Raw genomic sequence first — 18,767 nt, 5'->3', positions numbered from 1 at the left:
CCACACTTCCCTGCCGTTTCCGCTGACGACAACAGAAGCGGACAAAGAAACAAGACGCAGCAAAAAGACACAGAAAACAGACAACCAGGGGAGGGGAGGGGAATTAAATAAATAAAAATAAATAAATCTTAAAAAAAAATAAAATAAAATAAATAAATAAATAACAGGTAAGGTAAGATAACTCTACTTGTAGTCTAGAGAGTGGATTGGCAGAAGGTCATAGATAGAAAACTGATATACTTCCTATTTCTACTTGGATTTGTTGTAAGCATTTCCAGTTTCACATGTCCAAAATGGAAAAACTTGCTTTTGCCCTACTGCACACATGCACACTGCACACATGCACACAGGCACACACACATATACACACACAGACAAGCAAACAAGCAAATTCATTCCTTCATTTCAGTAAATGGCAAAAACAGCTACACTGTTGTTAAAGCCAGGATCCTGGAGGTCTTCTTGACCTCCACATCTAATTCTAATAATGATGCCTCCAAAAATATATTAGACTCTACCTGCTTATCTCCATCTTTATTGCTACCACCCTAATCCAAGTCACATCATCCCTTGCCTATACCTTTGCAAGAGCCTCCAAACTGGGCTTCTAACCTCATTCACTTATTAAGTCTCCTAATACTTCTTTAATATTGGCAAAGTGGCAGGCACTGTTCTAGGAACCAGGGATTCAGTGCTACCCTGAAGCCCAATTTCCCCAACTCCAATCTATTCTCTACTATTCCACCACAGCAAGGAGCATCATCTTAAAATATAAATCAGATTATATTATTTTCCTCCATAAAATTTTTAATGGCTTATATTTTACTTACAATACAATCAAATTCCTTTCAATGTATGATCTGGCTCTTGTCTTCCCTTTGTGCTCAACTCATGCCACTCTCCTACATACTTACTTTTAGTCACAATGACTTTTTAAAATTTCTTCTGTTATTCATTCTTTTGTTTTATTCATTTCCTCCCTTGATCATACAAAACTTATATTCATCTCAGGGCTTTGCTGCTTGCTAATCTCCCTGTCTTGAATGCTGATTCTCTGATATATCATTTGGCTGCTCTTTCTGGTATTCCAGAGCTCAGCATAAAATCATCTTCTCAGAGAAGTCTTCCTTGACTGACCTTCTTATTTTGTTCCTAGCACATGGATGTCAAAGTACTAATAGCATTGCATAGGTCTTTTTAAAAATGCATCTACTTTGTTTTGTAAGTTCACAACTTTTACTATATACTCACTGTTGATGTATGTTCATAATAAAAAAATATGATGTAGCTATATAAAAATGTATTATGAAGTAAAGTAAATAAGTAAATAAATAGGATTAAATGGAAAAAATGCAACTGCTTGTTGTTGCTATTGTTTTTTTAAAAATAGAATGTAAGCTCCAATGGGAGTTCTTATGTATCTTATTATTAAGCTGTATTCCCAATACTTCGCACAGTGCCTACCACATTAGTAGGCACTTATAAAACATAAATAAAGGAAGGAAAGTGTGTTATATGCTATCTGTAAATTGATACAGTTTTTGACAAACATTGTAAAATATTCTTCTATTCCCCTGCATTTTCTATTTTTTAAAAGCAGTTCTATTGAGATATATTCATTACCATACAATCTATCAAAGTTTAAAATTAATGGCTGTTAGTATAATCAAAGTGGTGTGCATTCATCACCACAAAAAATTGTAGAACAATTTCATTACTCCAAAAAGAACTCCTCACCCCTTAGCAGTCACCTCTCAATCCCCTGTCCTTCCCCAGGCCTACACAGTTACTAATCTAATTCAATCTTTATGAATTTATTTATATTTACATTTTATTTAAATAGAATATACAATATGTGGTGCTTTGTGTCTGGTTTCTTTCACTTAGTATAAAATGGGTTTTGTTTTGTTTTTGCCTGATATTAACATCTTATAACATTAACATATATTTGTTCAGTTTCAAAGAAAAACAGTCTTATAAATGCAATATTACCTATATTCATACTTTACGTAAGGTTTTACTGTGCTATACACTCCCATGTTACATTTTTTAGCTTTACTTCTAGTAATATACATGACTTTAGACTTTCCTTTTCAACCACTGTTATACTCATATAATAACACTGCTAGTTACAAACATTATGTTGTGCTTTCACCTTTTTTATTCATTTCCAAAGTTTAACAACCTTTTTACCAATTCTGTACAGATTAACACTCAGCTTTCCATTCTCTACCCTACTATTTTCTGGTGACCAATATTCTAATTATTAACTCCATGAGTTTATACAATATATTTAGTTCGTAATAGTGCAATCATACAGTATTTGTCCTTTTGTGTCTGGCTTGCTTCATTCAACATAATGTCCTCCAGGTTTATCCATGTTGTCATATGCTTTACAACTTCATTTCTTCTTACAGCTGTATAATATTCCATCATGTATATATCAGAGTTTGTTTATCCATTCATTTGTTGATGGAAACCTGGGTTGTTTCCATCTTTTGGCAATTGTGAATAATGCCGCTATGAACATTGGTGTTCAGATGTCTGTTCATGTCTCTGCTCTCAGTTCTTCAGGATATATACCTAGTAATGGTATTGCCTGGTCACATGGGAAGTCTATATTCAACTTCTTTAGGAACTGCCTACAGTTCTCCACAGTGGTTGTACCATTCTGCATTCCTACCTATCTCTCCACATCCTTTCAAACACTTGAAGTTTTCTGTCTTTTTAATAGTGGCCATTTTAGTAAGTGTGAAATGATATCTCTTTGTAGTTTTGATTTGCATTTCCTTAATCACTATTGCTGTTGGGCATTTTTTTCATGTGTTTTTTGGCTGCCATTTATATTTCTTTTTGGGGCATATGTCTATTCAAGTCTTTTGATCATTTTTAAATCAGGTCGTTTTTCTTTTTATTGTTGAGTTGTAGCATCTCTTTATGTATCATGGATATTAAACCCTTCTTAGATATGTGATTTCCAAATATTTTCTCCCATTGAGTTGACTGCCTTTTCACCCTTTTGACAAAGAAAAGACTTTTGAGGTGCAAAAGTGTTTAATTTTGAGGAAGTTCCATTTATCTAATTTTTCTTTTATTGCTCTGGCTTTGGGTGTAAGGTTTAAGAAACTACTGCTTACCACAAGATCTTGAGGATGGTTTCCTACATTTTCCTCTGGGAGTTCTATGGTTGTTGCCTTTATATTTTAGGTCCTTGATCAATTTTGAGGTAATTTTTATATAAGGTGTGAGATAGGAGTCCTCTTTCATTCTTTTGGTTATGGATATCCAGTTCTCCCAGCACCATTTGTTGAAGAGATTGTTTTGTCCTGGTAATGTGGACTTGGTAGGTTTATAAAAAGCCAGTTGGCTGTAGAGGTGAAGGTTTATTCTGGACTCTTAATTCTGTTCCACTGATCAATGTATCTATCTTTATGCCAATACCATGCTGTTTTGGCCACTGTAGCTTTGCAGTATGTTTCAAGTTCAGGTAGTGAAATAGTCTTCCCACATTGCTCTTCCCTTTTAGAGTGTTTTTGGCTATTCAGATGTATAGTCTTCCAATCCATGAACATAGACTGTCTTTTCATTTGTTTAGGTATTCTTTCATTTAGCATCGTTTTGTAGTTTTCTAAATATAAGTCCTACGCATCTTTGATTCCTAGGTATTTGAGTCTTTTGTAACTGGGATTTTCCCCTGATTTCCTCCTCAGATTGTTCAGCACTACTATACAGAAACATTACTGATTATTGTGTGTTGATATTGTATCCTGCAACTTTGCTGAACTCATTTATTTGCCCAAGTAGCTTTGTCATAGTTCAGAATTTTCTAAATATAGGATCATGTCATCTGTCAATACTGAAAATTTTACTTCCTCTTTTCCTATTTGACTGCCTTTTTTTCTTGTCTAATTGCTCTAGCTAGAACTTCTGTCACAATATTGAATAACAGTGGTGACAATGAGCATCTTAGTCTTGTTCTAGATCTTCGAGGGAAAGCTTTCCACCTCTCTGCATTGAGTACAATGTTGACTATGGGCTTTTCATATATGCTTTTTTTATCATGTTGAGGAAATTCCTTTCTATTCATATCTTTCAAAGTGTTTTTATCAAGAAAGGATGCTGAATTTATCAAATGCCTTTTCTACATCGAATGAAATGATTATGTGTTTTTTTTCCCTTCAGTTTGCTAATGTGGTGTATTACATTAATTTTATTATATATCATCATCCTTGCATATCAGGAATAAATCTCCCTTTGGTCATAGTATATAAGTCTTTTGATATGCTGTTGTATTCTATATGCTACTATTTTGTTGAGATTTTTTGCATCAATGTATTTATTAATTTCACTTAAAATTTCTTCTTTGACCCACTGATTGTTTAGGAGTGTGTTGTGTAGCCTCCACACCTTTGTGCATTTTCCCCTTTCCATCTATTATTGATTTCCAGTTTCATTCCTTTATGATATGAGAAGGTGCCTAGTATAATTTCAACCTTAATTTATTGAGACCCACCTTGTGACCTAACATGTGGTCTATCCTGGAGAAAGACCCATGAGCACCTGAGAAAAATGTATAACCTGCTGATTTAGGATGTGGCATTCTGTTTATATCTGTTAGGTCTAGCTCATTTATCATACTGTTCAAGTTCTGTGTTACCTTGTTGACCTTCTGTCTAGTTGATCTATATAATGATGTGAGTAGTGTTGAAGTCTCCAACTCTTATTATAGAATGTCTGTTTTTCCTTCAGTTTTGCCAGTTTGCCTCATGTATTTTGGGACACCCTGGTTAGACACTTATAACTGTTATTTCTTCCTGGTGGACTGTCCTTTTTATTAATATATAATGGCCTTCTATATCTCTTACAACTTTTTTTTTTGCATTTGAGGTTTGTTTGTCCAATATTAGTTATAGCTACCCCTGTTCTTCTTTGGTTACTGTTTGTATGGAGCATCTTTTCCAGCCTTTCACTTTGAGCCTGTTTGTATCCTGTATCTAAGGTGAGTCCCTTGTAGGCAGTGTATGGATGGCTCATGTTTGTTTTTGTTTTTTTAATCCATTCTGTCAGCCTCTATCTTTTGATTGGGGAGTTCAGTGCATACACATTCAATGATACTACTGTAAATGCATTATTGATTTCCACCATTTTATTCTTTGGTTTTCACAGGTCATCCCTATTTTCACATGTCTTTTTACTTTTTGGTTATCCTTTCTGCTATTTTGCCTTCTACACTCTCCTCCAAGCATCTCTTCCCTGTCTTTTTCTTTTAGGCCAAAAGGATCCCTTAATACTTCCTGCAAAGGTGGATTATGTTTTACAAACTCTCTTAGTTTCTATTTATTTTTGAATATTTTAAACTCATCTTCATATTTGAAGGACAATTTTGCCAGATAAAGATTTCTTGGCTGGGAATTTTTCTCTTTTAGTATTCTAATTGTATCATACCACTGTCTTCTCATCTCTATGGTTTCTGATGAGAAATCCCCACTAAGTCTTACTGGGCATCCCTTATATATGATGCTTTCTTCTTTGCTTCTCTCAGAAGTTTCTCTTTATCTTTGACATTTGACATTAAGAGTAGTATGTGTCTTGGAGTAGGTCTATTGAGATTTTTTTTTTTCCAGATGGTTTCTTTTTTTTTTTTTTAATTCATTTTTTTAAAATATTACATTCAAAAAATATGAAGTCCCATTCAACCCCACCGCCCCCACCCCCCACTCCCCCCACAGCAACACTCTCTCCCATCATCATGACACATCCATTGCATTTGGTAAGTACATCTCTGGGCATCGCTGCACCTCATAGTCAGTGGTCCACATCATAGCCCATACTCTCCCACGTTCCATCCAGTGGGACCTGGGGGATCTACAATGTTCCGTAATTGTCTGTGAAGCACCACCCAGGACAACTCCAAGTCCCAAAAATGCCTCCACATCTCATCTCTATCTCCCATTCCCCGCACCCAGCAGCCACCATGGCCACCCTTCCCACACCAATGCCACATTTTCTCTGTGGGCATTGGATTGGTTGTGTCCATTGCACTTCTATGTCAAGAGGGGGCTTAGATTCCACCTGGATACTGGATGCAATCCTCCTGCTTTCAGTTGTAGGCACTCTAGGATCCATGGTGTGGTGGTTGACATTCTTCAACTCCATGTTAGCTGAGTGGGGTAAGTCCAATAAATCAGAGTGTAGAAGTTGAAGTCTGTTGAGGTTCAGGGCGTGGCTATCATATTGTCAGTCCAGAGATTCAAATCCCCTAGATATATCTTAAACCCCAGCACCAACTACAATTCCAGTAAAGTAGCATGAAAGTCCTGTGAAAAGAGATCCCATCTGAGTCCAGTTCCATCACGCAGAAACACCAGCTCCAAAGAAGGGCCAACTGACATGGCAGTGAACCATTCTGAGTGGGATATGCTGCAGTTCTTGGACATGTAAATTAATTTCTTTCACGAGACTTTGGAAATTTTCAGCTATTATTTCCTCAAATACTCTTTCTGCTCCTTTTCTTCTCTTTCTGGAACTCCCATGACATATATGTTATTTTACTTCATGTTGTTGTTCAACTTCCTGAACCCCTGCTCAATTTTTTTCTCTTCTTTCCTCTCTGTTCTTCTCTCTTCAATTTCAGCTCTTCTGTATTCTGCACCATTTATTCTTTCTTATATCATTTCATGTCTGCTGTTGTATACCTCTAATGTGTTTTTTTATCTCACTTACTGTGTCTTACATTCCTGTAAGCTCTGTTATTTTTCTATTCAGGTCTTCAAATTCTTCTTTATGCTCACTCAGTGTCTTCTTGATGTCCTTTTTCCCTTTAGCCGTGTTGTCTTTCATCTCATTAATTTCATTTTGGAAATTTGTATATATGCATCTCATCGATTAGTTGTCTCAAATCCTGCAGCTCTTCTGGGGCTTTGGTATATTCCTTTCCTTGAGCCATTTCTTCCATTTTCTTAGTATGGATTGTAATTTCTTGATGATGTCTAGGCATCTAATTATGATGGTAAGCTTACTCTGATGCTCAATTTCTCTCTCTCTCGTACGGATTTAGTGGTAGGAGGCTATGTGTTACTGTTTTTCTTTGATTTTTGGTTCAACCTATTCTAGGTCTTTAGGATTGTCCCTGGAAGTTGCTCAAATCTGGGCCATGGACCTAGTAATGGGTTGCAGACACGCTTCCAAGGGCCTTTGAGAAGGAGGCTATAAAGGCCAGAAAAAGCCTCTTTTACTTATTCACTTAATTTTCTCACATGCACTTCCTTGGTCTGCCAGTAGATGGTGCTATTCAGTGGTTCTCTCAGTTTAAAGCCTGATGTGAGTGTGTTCACTTCAATAGGGGATCATAATAATGCAACAGAGGATTCTGCTTTGAGGCTATTCAGAGCTTCTCAATTCAGACTTTCTCAGAGGCTGTTTTCCACCTTTTGCTAGCAGTCCCATCCCTTTTCGTATGTAGGAAATAATTCCGCCCCCCTCTAAGGCCTCAACAACAAGTCCTGGTCAGTAGGGAAGGTAATTGACAGGGTTGGATCTCTTTAGTCCCTTGTCTCCCAAGGCAAATGATAGTGTGGTTCCACCCTGCCTGGAAGTGCTCATGGGACACAGTAGACCAAATTTGTTGGCTGAAAGCTGAATCAGCCTTTGGCTGCATTCTCCTCTCTCCCATTTCCTGAGCAGGTGAATCCTTGTGAACCCCTCTGCTGCCATTGGCCTGAGGCTGGAGAATTCAAAACTATCTGCTCACAGTCTGGGGGAAGGGTGCCGGTGGCTGCAGTTGCAGCCTCTACTCAGTCTTCCTGTGAGATTTTTTTCCCTGTGCCCCTCTCTCTTCAGGGTGGTACCCAGCCTTCCCCTGGTATCCTAAACCCTAGCACATTTCTTCCAAGGGCCATTTCTCCCTGTCCTCTTGCTATTTTTCTGGGAGAGAAGAGAGTCCTATGTCTTTCTAAGCCATCATCTTCCCAGAAGTTCCCCCCTGCATTTTCTTAATTCCAATATTAATTTCAGTGAACTAGAATGCTAAACCTCAGCATTTTCTGCTATTATTTATCCATAGGAAATGGAAAGTGCATAGCAAAGAGAAAGCAACAAAATTGAGGAATTGTACAAAATCCTCTCAGGTCTCTTTCAGCTGTTAATTTCTGTGATTCTGATTTTCCAACTATTCCGTTAATTTTAATTTTATTTATACAGAACAGCCAGTACCCCAAAATTCCCTTCAAATTTACTGTTGTGTTATGAGTGATTCAAAGGTCAGTTATTGTCAGAGTTCATTCTATGCTTGGAAACGGGCTCTGAAACACTCTCTTAGGAGATTCTTACAGGCAGCTTCTGAGTTTTTTTTTTTCCTTAAAAAATCAACCCAAGCGTATCTCACTAAAGGGAGTCGTTCCCACTGTGTTAGGGGAGTCAGACGTCCCAGGTGATGGGCACCGTACCTGCTCTGAGGAAAACATCGCTGAAGCTGGCACTAATTAGCTCCCTTGGTAATAATTTCATCTAAAAGGGTAAGGATTGAGTAAATTAATGAAGATAGATCTCATCCTAGACTCATAAACAGTGAGGAGAAGGTCAGGCTAAAATGCTTAGCCTGGTGAAGTGTAAGGAAGTTGACTGATCCAGGACAGGTGGTTCTCGATACTCACATAGGGGAAATTTTCTTATTGGAACTGTTTGATCTGACTCCCCTCTTTTTAAACAATATTCAGTATGTTTTAAGTATCTGTATTGGAGATGCCTAATTCGGAGATGTGTATTTAGTATAAATGATGATGGCAGTGGAGAACTGCACCCACAACCCGAGAATCTCAGGTGAGCTACTTGCCGTTTTACTTTGCTGAGCAGGTTGGTAGGAAGCATAACACACATAGTTAAAATCATGTTGCCTGGACCTAAAAATTCCAACTCTGCTTCTTAGCTTTAGCTAACTATAGAACCTAAACTTTAATTTCCTCTACTGTCAGACAGAGATCATATGGTGTGTATTTTAAGTATTAATGGGTTGATGTATGAAAAACACTTAGAACAATGCTATTTACTACTATTATGTTGTTACCGTTGTTTATATCAGTTAAGAATTTAGCTGCTAAAATGAGAAATACCAAAAATAAAACAAATTAGAGGTTTTCTTCTTGTTGCGTACCAAGGAATCAGGAGGTAGGCAGTAGCCAGCACTGGTTCAGCAGCTCAAGGATTCAGGCCTGAGATCTCTGCAGTAATTGTATTTTGAAAGTGATTGCCTCTTGGTTCCAACGTGGCTACTCAGTCTCTACCATCATGTGCTCATTCCAGGTAGGAAGAACAGGAAGGGTAAAGGGCAAAAGTATGCAGCTAGCTGAGTATGCCTCCTTTTAAGGTGCTTCCCTATAAACCCCCAACCAGTAAGCCCTCCACCCCCCCTTAAAAAAAGAATCAAAATTCTCTTTTAAAAGAGAAGGGAAAATGAGTATTTGTTGGGCACTAGCCACCTGTACCACATTATTTTCAATGTTGTTATTGTTGTGCTGTTACTATTATTATCTTGAAACACTACCATCTTTCTCTGCTGCAAAGGTCCCAGAGATAGATCCATAGAAAGAGAATATCTCCCTGTTTTGAACTCTTCTTGAATCTGGCAACATTAATCTTGAAAATGACACCTGGAAGGTATATGCCAACAGACATCTTTAAGTTAAGAGGTTGGGTTCTTTTCCTGACTTTTGAGATTATCATGTTCTGGTATAGATAGTTTAAGAAAAGGCATTAAAAATTAATTAAAATAAATGGGCAGACTTTTGATGAGGCCACTCAAAATAAGCTATCACTAAGAACCAAGATACTCTAAATGAAATCTTTAAACTGATAAGGCTTTGAGCAAAGTCAATATTTTATGCCATTCCAGAAATTCAAAGTACTTTGAGGTTCTTTATGGCCACTTGTATTCTTGTTGGAAAATAAATGAAGATTCATTTTTGATAGAAAAAGTATTTTGCTGAAGCATGTCTGTGTCACAAACTTTCCTCTCTGGAAGCCTAATAACTCTCCTTTTTCAGAAGGAATATAGCCATTCATTGCTTACCCATTTGAAATTTCCCAGTTTTTTACTGCCCTAGATTGTGAAGTACAAACCAGCCATGGTCTTTTCTGGGCTAGGGACAGAGTCCTTTTCACTATGTTCATGAATAGAAGTGTTTGTTATTGTTTTATCAATATGATTGGCAGAAGGCAATGAAGGAGATTATACCAGAAAGCCTTTATTTAATCTATAGCCCACTTGGGGAAAGAGTCGATGATAAAGTTGTGAATAGAAGAGAAATAGAAAACACATAATGCAGACATTTAATTATAAGTATTGTCTACCCTTTGTGAAGAACTCTGGAGTGTTATCAAAGATGAAGTGTGTTTCCTTCAAAGTCTCCAACTTTTCCTTCAAAAGGCCTTCTCAACATATGATTCTAACCATTTGAACCCTTTAAGTCTTTGGGGGTAAAGAAGAACTTTTTTTAAAAAAATCTGAAATTATCTCAACATTTCTTCTCTGAATTTCTTCCAAGATTTTAAAGTCCATTCATTGGACTTCATTGTCTAATGAACTCTGATATTCTATCTTTGAATTTACTTCAGAGTTTTTATACTTTTCTAGTCTGTCCTTGTAAAGAAATCTTCTAGATAATCTTAGTTGCTATTTTCTAGTTTGGCTACTTCCTTCTTTCCAAATGAAATATGTATGAGGCATAGCAACAAGAACTTTCCAAGAAACAAATACCCTTTTTTGTTTTGTTTCATTTTGATTTTTTAAAGGGCATTGTAATTCCTTGGATTTGATTTCCAGTATCCTTTATGAGAACACTCGGCATTGATAGCCTCACAGACAGCATTGTCCCTTGGGCCCAAGTCTTTAGGGAACCACCAAAATCCCTTTCCTTTATTGCTGTTGCACTCATTCTGAAGTCTGCTTTGATTTCTTTCCTTGTAAATACCAGGGTGACTGACTCCCATTGAATTTTGCTGTCTACTTTTTGTGCCCACATTCCCATTTCATTATGTGAGGTCTCACCATTTCCTTGGTCCATCATTCATACTGAGGGCCTCCAGTATCCTGTGGATACTAATAAAAGCTGAATGAACTGGGAGATTTTATTCTTTCCTTCATATCACTTATGAAATGTCAGATGTGCCTAGTTCCAGCCCTGATTACTAGGGCACCTACTCTTACTACTTCTCTATCTAGAGCAGTGATTTGCAACCCCAGCAAACTTCAAAATCATCTCTGAAATTGTTTAAAAGTGAAGATGCCCAGGACCCACCTGAAACCTAATGAATCAGACTCTCCAGAGGTGGGGTCCAAGCATCTGTTTTTTGTTTTCTTTTCTCTTTTTTCTTTTCTTTTGTATGTGCTCATAAACTTATCTGATTTAGTACACAACAACTCCATAAGGTAGGTTTTATTACTCTCAACTTTTAGGTTAGAAAGTTTAAATGACTTTTCTAGGAGCACTAGGAAATAGTGCCCAGAATCAAAGTCATTTCTTCCAAGTCCAAATCCAGTACCCTTTTCACAATGCTATGCTATTATTTCTACTGATTAATATCTTTATTATTTTATTTTTAGATAATGTTAGACTTCTAGAAACATTGCCAAAAAAAAAAGTCCAAAACATTTCCATAAACCCTTCACCCAGACTCCCCAAATGTTAACATTTATTTCATCATCTTTTCTTCTTTTTCTCTTTGTGTGTGCAAATGTGTGTATTTATTTAATTATGTATTCTTTATATATAATTTACAGTTAATTATAGGCATATCCCTGTTTTAGATTTTCTTGGCTGCTCAAGCAAATACCATGTAATGGTCTGGCTTAAACAATGGGACTTCATTAATCTATGGTTTTGAGGCTAGGAAAAAGTCCAAATCAAGTTGTCATCAAGGCAATGCTTTCTTCCCAAAGACTGGCATTCTGGGGCTGGCTGCTGGTAATCCTTGGTCCCAGGACCCTCCGTCACATGGCAGTGCACATGGTGGCTTCTCCCTTCTCTTCCAGGTTCCACTGACCTTCAGCTTCTTGCTTTCCATGGATTTCTCCCTATCTGTCTGAATTTCATTCTGCTTATAAAAATCTCTAGTAATAGGATTAAGACCTACCCCTGTTGAGTTGGGCCACACCTTAACTGAAATAATCTCAACAAAATGTCCTATGTATAAGGTTTCACACCCATAGGAACATGATTAAGAACATGTTTTTCTGGGATTCATAGCTCCAAACCACCACATACTCCTTTATCTCTCAATTGCTTCAATGTATATTTCCTAAAAACACAGATATTCTCTTCTGTCACAATAGAACAAGGATTAGTAATCAAAGAATTAACCTTCATACAGTACTGTTATCTATGTACAGAATTATTCAAATTTCACCAATTTCATCTAAAAATGTCGTATAACAAAAAACAAAAACAATTTTTCTCCAGGATCCTATCCAGGGTCACATACTGCATTTGATGCTCAATTCTCTTTACTATCTTAATCTGCAGCAGTTCCTCAGTCTGTTCTTGTCTCTCATGACCTGGCTAATTAGGCTGGCAATCTTCTGGTGGACAAGAATTATCCCAACAGTTTTGGCTTCCAGAGCGTGATGGAGTTAAGAAACGTGGCTTTGTTGACATATAGCAGGATGCCACAACATTGTGAGAACATATGAGACCTAGTGATATTTAGTTATGATAAAGTATTTACCATAGTCTGGACACGATTTTTAATGCTTTCTCTATACCAATTTATTAAGTAGAAGGCATTATTATAGCGTAGATGTGGAACCTGAGGAACAGAGAAATTAAATAACTTGCCCTAGGTCACCCAGCCAGTAAATGGTAGAGCCAGGAGTTAAACCCCCGTAGCCAAGCTCCATCTCAAAGTGTAGCTGGTACCAGCATAGGCTGAACCTGAGACACTAAACAGTGTTAGGTGTCTTCAGGCAAGTTATTATCTCTTAAAAACCTGTCTCCCCACCTGAAAAATGAGAATTATAATATCTGCCTTATAAAGTTAATCATAAGGATTGCTTGTGATAGTCTGTGTGAAGTACTTGGCATGTAGTAAGCTCTCCATTTTTAAGAGTAAAATTTATATGAATATTGAAAAATGGTCTGTGACTCATACTAAGCAAGGTTATTCTCAGAGAATGCTTTTTAATCATTGGGCGTGGGGAGGAGAAAGGAACAGAAATGACAAACGTATTCTTATTTTCAGATTTTTAAAAGGTGCTAGGGAGGGATGAGCTACAACTCAAACCACTTTCAAGGCAAAAGTAACAAAAGTTCAGTCAGTGATGAGTCATCGGACAATTTTAGAGTGAATTTATAGAAAGGCCTCCTGCCTCTTTACTTATATTAGAAAGAAGGTATATGTTTTCCATAAAGAGAAAGATCAGCACCATACTATTCTTAATAGAGTGATTACCTCAAAAACACAGCAGTTGCTCTCATTAGTGTCCCCAGGTCAGAGTTGTCAAGAAGCCTTTAAAACAGAACTTTGAAGACATTAGGTTTACAGAGTTACTGAAATGTATAGTTATTTTTAATGTGAAATTTTTTTCATTTTGTTTTAAAACATTTCAAATACAGCCTCTGAACTAATGGAGAAGATAAAGATGAAGGAGATGTTCAAGGACTAAGTTATTTCAGCTTTTCAAATTGCCTATAAATTGATCTTAGGAGGTACATTACCTTCAGCGCAAGGACTTTTGGGGCTCTGTAGCTTCAGCAGTAGGCAGGAACAGATTTTCATCTCCTTTACATCAAGACCTTAATGTTTCCTCTGAGCCCTTCTATCTGGAAAGCCCTATACTGCCTTTACCTACCACTTCTTTCCTCAGAGCCATCTACTTCTGAGCTCAGTATTTTTGAGAATTGAAAATAAGTGGTCCTGCTGAGCTTTTTGCCACAGATCCATGGAGCTGATCCTGGCTGTAAGAGACCCAATTGGGTTGAAAGTTGTTTTTCTACTGAATAGCTATCTGTATTTAAGTAAGTGTACTGAAAAAAAAATCATTACAAATTATTGGCACACTAACTCAGTCAAATTAAGATTGGCTAGATTTTATCTGAAAATCTAGTATCATGGCATAGGAACACATATTCTAACTGGGTGCTAGAGCTTCATGGCAGTATGATAAATAAATCTGTAAATATTCTAAGCACATCTATATTCTAATTTTTTTTAAAAGGCAAAACCAAAAAACACTGCAGGTATTTCTGATGCTCAACCAACATTAAGAAGTGTCTTGACTCAACAGTTTATGGTAGAACCCAGGCATCAGTACAATTAAGCTCCAGTGGAGACTCTAACACAAAGCCAGAACTATGAAAATACTGATTTCAAGGTAACTCCTTATTCTAGAATTTCCATTGGTGGAGTAATGGGCAGGACTGAAATCACTACCATTGAGGCTCACTTTTGCTAGTCACTATACTCAGGGCAAAGATGAGAGATTCACTGGAAGCTTTTCTTGAGCCTACAAGTGAGCAATTATAGAAAATTTACATTTATTTAAATTCCACCTTACAGAATTTGCAGTGATTTAGTACAGATATGAACAAATGCAGAAACTCCTTCATGAAAGATGACAGAGCCAGTGTGGCCTACAGTTGGCAGACCCCAGTCCTGCCAACTTAGCAAGTTCCCCATCTATAAGATGGGGAGGTCATGGGGCCTCTTGAGTCTCAGATTCCTCACCCATAACTGGAGATGATTCTTCACAGAGCTGATGTGAAGACTGAGATTTATGTATGAAATTGGACTGTACACTAAAAACTAGTAAATAATTGTAAATTACTGTTCTTATTTAAATCCATTAAGCCTTCAAGTTAATCTTATAAGTCATCAAGTATCATTATCCCTTGGCATGGCCAAGGTATATTCAACTAAAATTTCCTGTTCCTTCACTTATGTCAAATTCAACTCATCCTCAAAACTCAAATGTTGACCTATTAAATATTTTGTGTCCCCACAGAAGTTTCTTATTTGCAGTTCTATCTTTGCACACTAGGGTGTTTTTATCTGATAACATGAATCTTTCTCTTTCTGGGCTATGAGCTTTCTGAGGACTAGGTCTTATTTATCTCTGAATTATCATAGATGGGATGTGCTCAGTGTTAGTTAAGTAAACTGTTGGCAGAAGAAGAAAGGGATAGAAGTAGGCATAGACGAAAATAGTTTCGATCATTTAAAACATTTAGACATATGAAGGCAAACATTCCTTGAGAACAGGGACCTTGTTTGTCTGGACACTACCTCCCCAGTTCATGGTCATTGCCAGGCAAATACTAAGTGGCTCAGAAGAAATTTGCAAATGAAAGAAAAGACGAAAAGCCAGCTATAGGCAAAGATTTCAGTAAGCACTGACTTCTCACTCCATCTTTCATTTTCTGTAGTATAACTCCAAAGTGTCTATTAGCCTTATTCCATTCCCTTGAAGCCCCGAGACACCAGTGCAGAATCATTAGAATGACCCAAGGTTTGATCCTCACCCACTGGTCATTTTAGAATGCCCTGCTTCTTATCAAAAGGTATAGGCCCTTGGGAAGCAGATGTGGCTCAAGCAATTGAACTCCCACCTACCACATGCGAGGTACCAGGTTTGGTTCCCTGTGTCTCCTGGGCAAGATGGACAAGACAGCGAGCTGGCATGACAGGCAGGTGTAGCAAGCTGATGCAACAAGGAGACCACACAGAGGAAAGACAATGAGGCACAACAAAGCAAGGAGCTGAGGTGGCACAAGTGATTGAGCACCTCTCTCCCACATGGAAGGTCCCAGGTTTGATTCCCAGTGCCTCTTAAAGAGAAGACAAGCACACAGCAAATGGACACAGAGCAGACAGCAAGCACAAACAACAGGTGGAGGAGGTTAATAAAATAAATCTTAAAAAATTTTTAAAAGGTATAGGCCCTACATTCCATTCCTGCAGGTTTTCCTGTGCTCCTCCATAACTCACTAATTTAATAACCATAAATCCCCATAATTGGTTATGGGTGCTAAAGGGCCACCTTTGGCAAGTAATACATAGGAATGTAATGTTTGAGCTCTGAAACATTTAAACCAAAGGATTGAGCCAATGATGACTATCACTGAATAGATGGTTTCAAATTACCCTGCACACCTGATCTCCATAGGGCCAATACTGGAGGAAGTTAAGTGTTTCCTTGGGAACTGTAGGCCTTTACATTCTGCCTATAAGACTCCTGATTTTATGAAATTGTTTTAAAAATCTTTATGTTGAGGCAAGCTGGATACAGTATGTGTCAGTATGATTATAATATGAGCCTTTTTAAAAATATTTTTGTTGAGGCAAGCTGGACAGTGTGTCAGTTTGATTATACTATGAGCCTTTTCTCAGGAGACGGTTCATGTGTGGCTAAATAAAATAGCTATTAGTAAGAGCCAGTACCTTAATGGGACATTTAATCCCTCAGAACAAACTGATGGGGAAAATCTCTGGGAGAAAAATATAGAATTAAAACATGAACCAAAATATCTGCCTTGGTCCATCCATTTCTGTTTCACATTGAGGACATAGGTGCTAATTAGAACTACCTGTTGGAAGAACAGACCCGTCTCTCTCTTTAATTCCTAATCAAGTCATTTTTCCCACTGTAGAGCCTGGAGGACTGCAGATAATATCTGCCTGGCTAATGCTAGCCACCTCTTAAGAGAGGAAAGGAGAGAATGTTTTCTCTGTTGAACCTGAGACCAAGATCGGTTTACTCACTTGATTAAAACTGTTCTTGAATGCTCCTTGGATAGTTTCCCTGTATTTATAAGGTCCTTAAGTCCTGGATTTTCAAGGCAACCTTACTTGGTTTCCCTCCAGTGGCCACATCTATACTGCTATCAAAGTTACTAATCCTTTAAGAAACCACGATCATGAGCACTCACTGAACTTTGAAAGATTCTGATAACTAGATTTTCATCTCTGATCACAGATAATGTTTTTCATTTGGAGTTGGAGCAGTTCCCTCTGGTGCAGCTTGAGCAGACAGGGCATGCCATTGTACTAAAATTGATATGGTTCAAATTAGATTTTGCCCTAACAGGTACAGAACAGAAAACTCTGGCTTCTGTTAATGCTGTACTTTCAAGCAGTGGTCAGTGATTTATCACTTTGATGATTTTTGCCACATCTGAGTACCACTCAAAATAACTATTTACTGGTTTTCTTTAAATCTGTTCACTGTTATACTTGACTAAATTATTTTACAGGCAACTAGTATCACTTGTCCTTTGTGAAGGTAATCTCAAAATACAATGAAAATGAAAGTTATTAAATTCTAAGTAGATATTGTTACTTGCCACAGGTTCTAAGCTAAAATCTGTTTATTTGAAAGGGAGCTTAACCGGGTTAAAGATATGCTATCCCCATGCTGAAACTCTCCTTGAGGAAATAGGTTTAAAGAAAATTGACTTGTTTTCTCTATTCAGTAAATATTCCAATCCTTTTAATTCCAAGTGGTACTTGAGAAACACTGCCTTGGGAAAACTTTATAGTCTACGTAAGGAATTGTTTGGTTGGCTGGCCTTCTTTCTAGAATGTGAGACCATCCCCAAAGAGGTAGCTGAAACTGTCCCTACACCAAGAAATGTATCATGTAAGGAGTAAACTGACAATCTAAGAAGGGAACCAGACATAAATGTATAGAGTCAGTGCCAGAAATATGCATGTGCTTAACACTAGAATGTGAGCTCCAGAAGATAGAGGACAAGCAATCAATAATACCTGTTGAGACAAAGTACACCAACCACATTCCCCAGGCTCCTAGTGGTGGTATAAACCAAAGGATCATGAGTGGGGGGTGAGCTGGCACAGTCTGGAGAGCTTTAGAGAATCAAGATTTGGAAAGGATCTTGAAGGAAATATTTCATGGATGCTGTGTTATTCATGGTTTTTGCTGAATTTCCTCAATTGATAAGAAGGGCTCCTAAAAACTTTGCAGCTATTTTTGTTCAATGGAGTCATTGTTTCTCTGGTATTAATTTGCCATGATATAATTTGCTTTTCTCTTAAGATAACAAGTCTCAGGTGGTATATTTTAAGTATAAACAAGAGAATCAGGTCAGCCAGATTATAAACGTGGGGCAATAAGGTGGGAATTTCAGCTGTTATTGGGTACTTCTGAATTAGCTGTGCTATCACACAAATGTCTGTGGCCTCTGGGTCTGCCTCTCTGTAAAAGAGGAGGGTCCCTGAAGAGGCAAGTTAAGGCTCCCACCAATGGATTTCTCAGGACTGGCCTGAAGGCAAGGATTTGCCTGAGCTGTGGCTGCATAGGCTGGCAAAGGTTTCCATTTTCAGAAATATGATAACAGGTATTTAGTTTGGGTATTTCCCACATTGGATAAGGAATAATAAATCTTCAGCTCAATTTGTAAGAATTTAGTATGCCTGGAAAATATTTCCATCTGATTTTTGTCTTCTTTCACACTAAGGCTAGTTGTTAAATATGGATAAATAAGGACTTAGCACAAACCAGGAACCAAAAAGCAAGCTGTGAACCTTGTTAATTGTTAATTTTCTGAACCTCAAACTTTATCTCATCTTTTTATTAATAACTGAACAACTTTTTGACCTTTTAAAAAATTTCATTGGTTGAGTCTCTGCCTCTGAGAGGCTGAGTTGTTTCTTTGGAAAGGGCTGTACTTGGTATTCGTGTCCATGGATTCCTCACCAAGCTGTTAGCCTCTGTTGTGTGGAAAAGGCTGAACTTCCGTAAGAACTAATGAAAACATGTG

At 37.5% G+C, this 18,767-nt stretch overlaps 1 protein-coding gene across 2 annotated transcripts in view; it reads left to right on the top strand.

The window, feature by feature from the left end:
* The window catches only part of NME7 (NME/NM23 family member 7), a 295,291-nt gene that overhangs the window by 276,223 nt on the left and 301 nt on the right, over positions 1 to 18,767 (top strand). The window lies entirely within an intron of this gene.

This window comes from Dasypus novemcinctus, chromosome 13, assembly GCF_030445035.2.
Source record: "Dasypus novemcinctus isolate mDasNov1 chromosome 13, mDasNov1.1.hap2, whole genome shotgun sequence".
Taxonomy (NCBI): Eukaryota; Metazoa; Chordata; class Mammalia; order Cingulata; family Dasypodidae; genus Dasypus; species Dasypus novemcinctus.
Note: the sequence above shows the minus strand (reverse complement) of the source record. Positions and strands in the feature narration are given on the sequence as shown.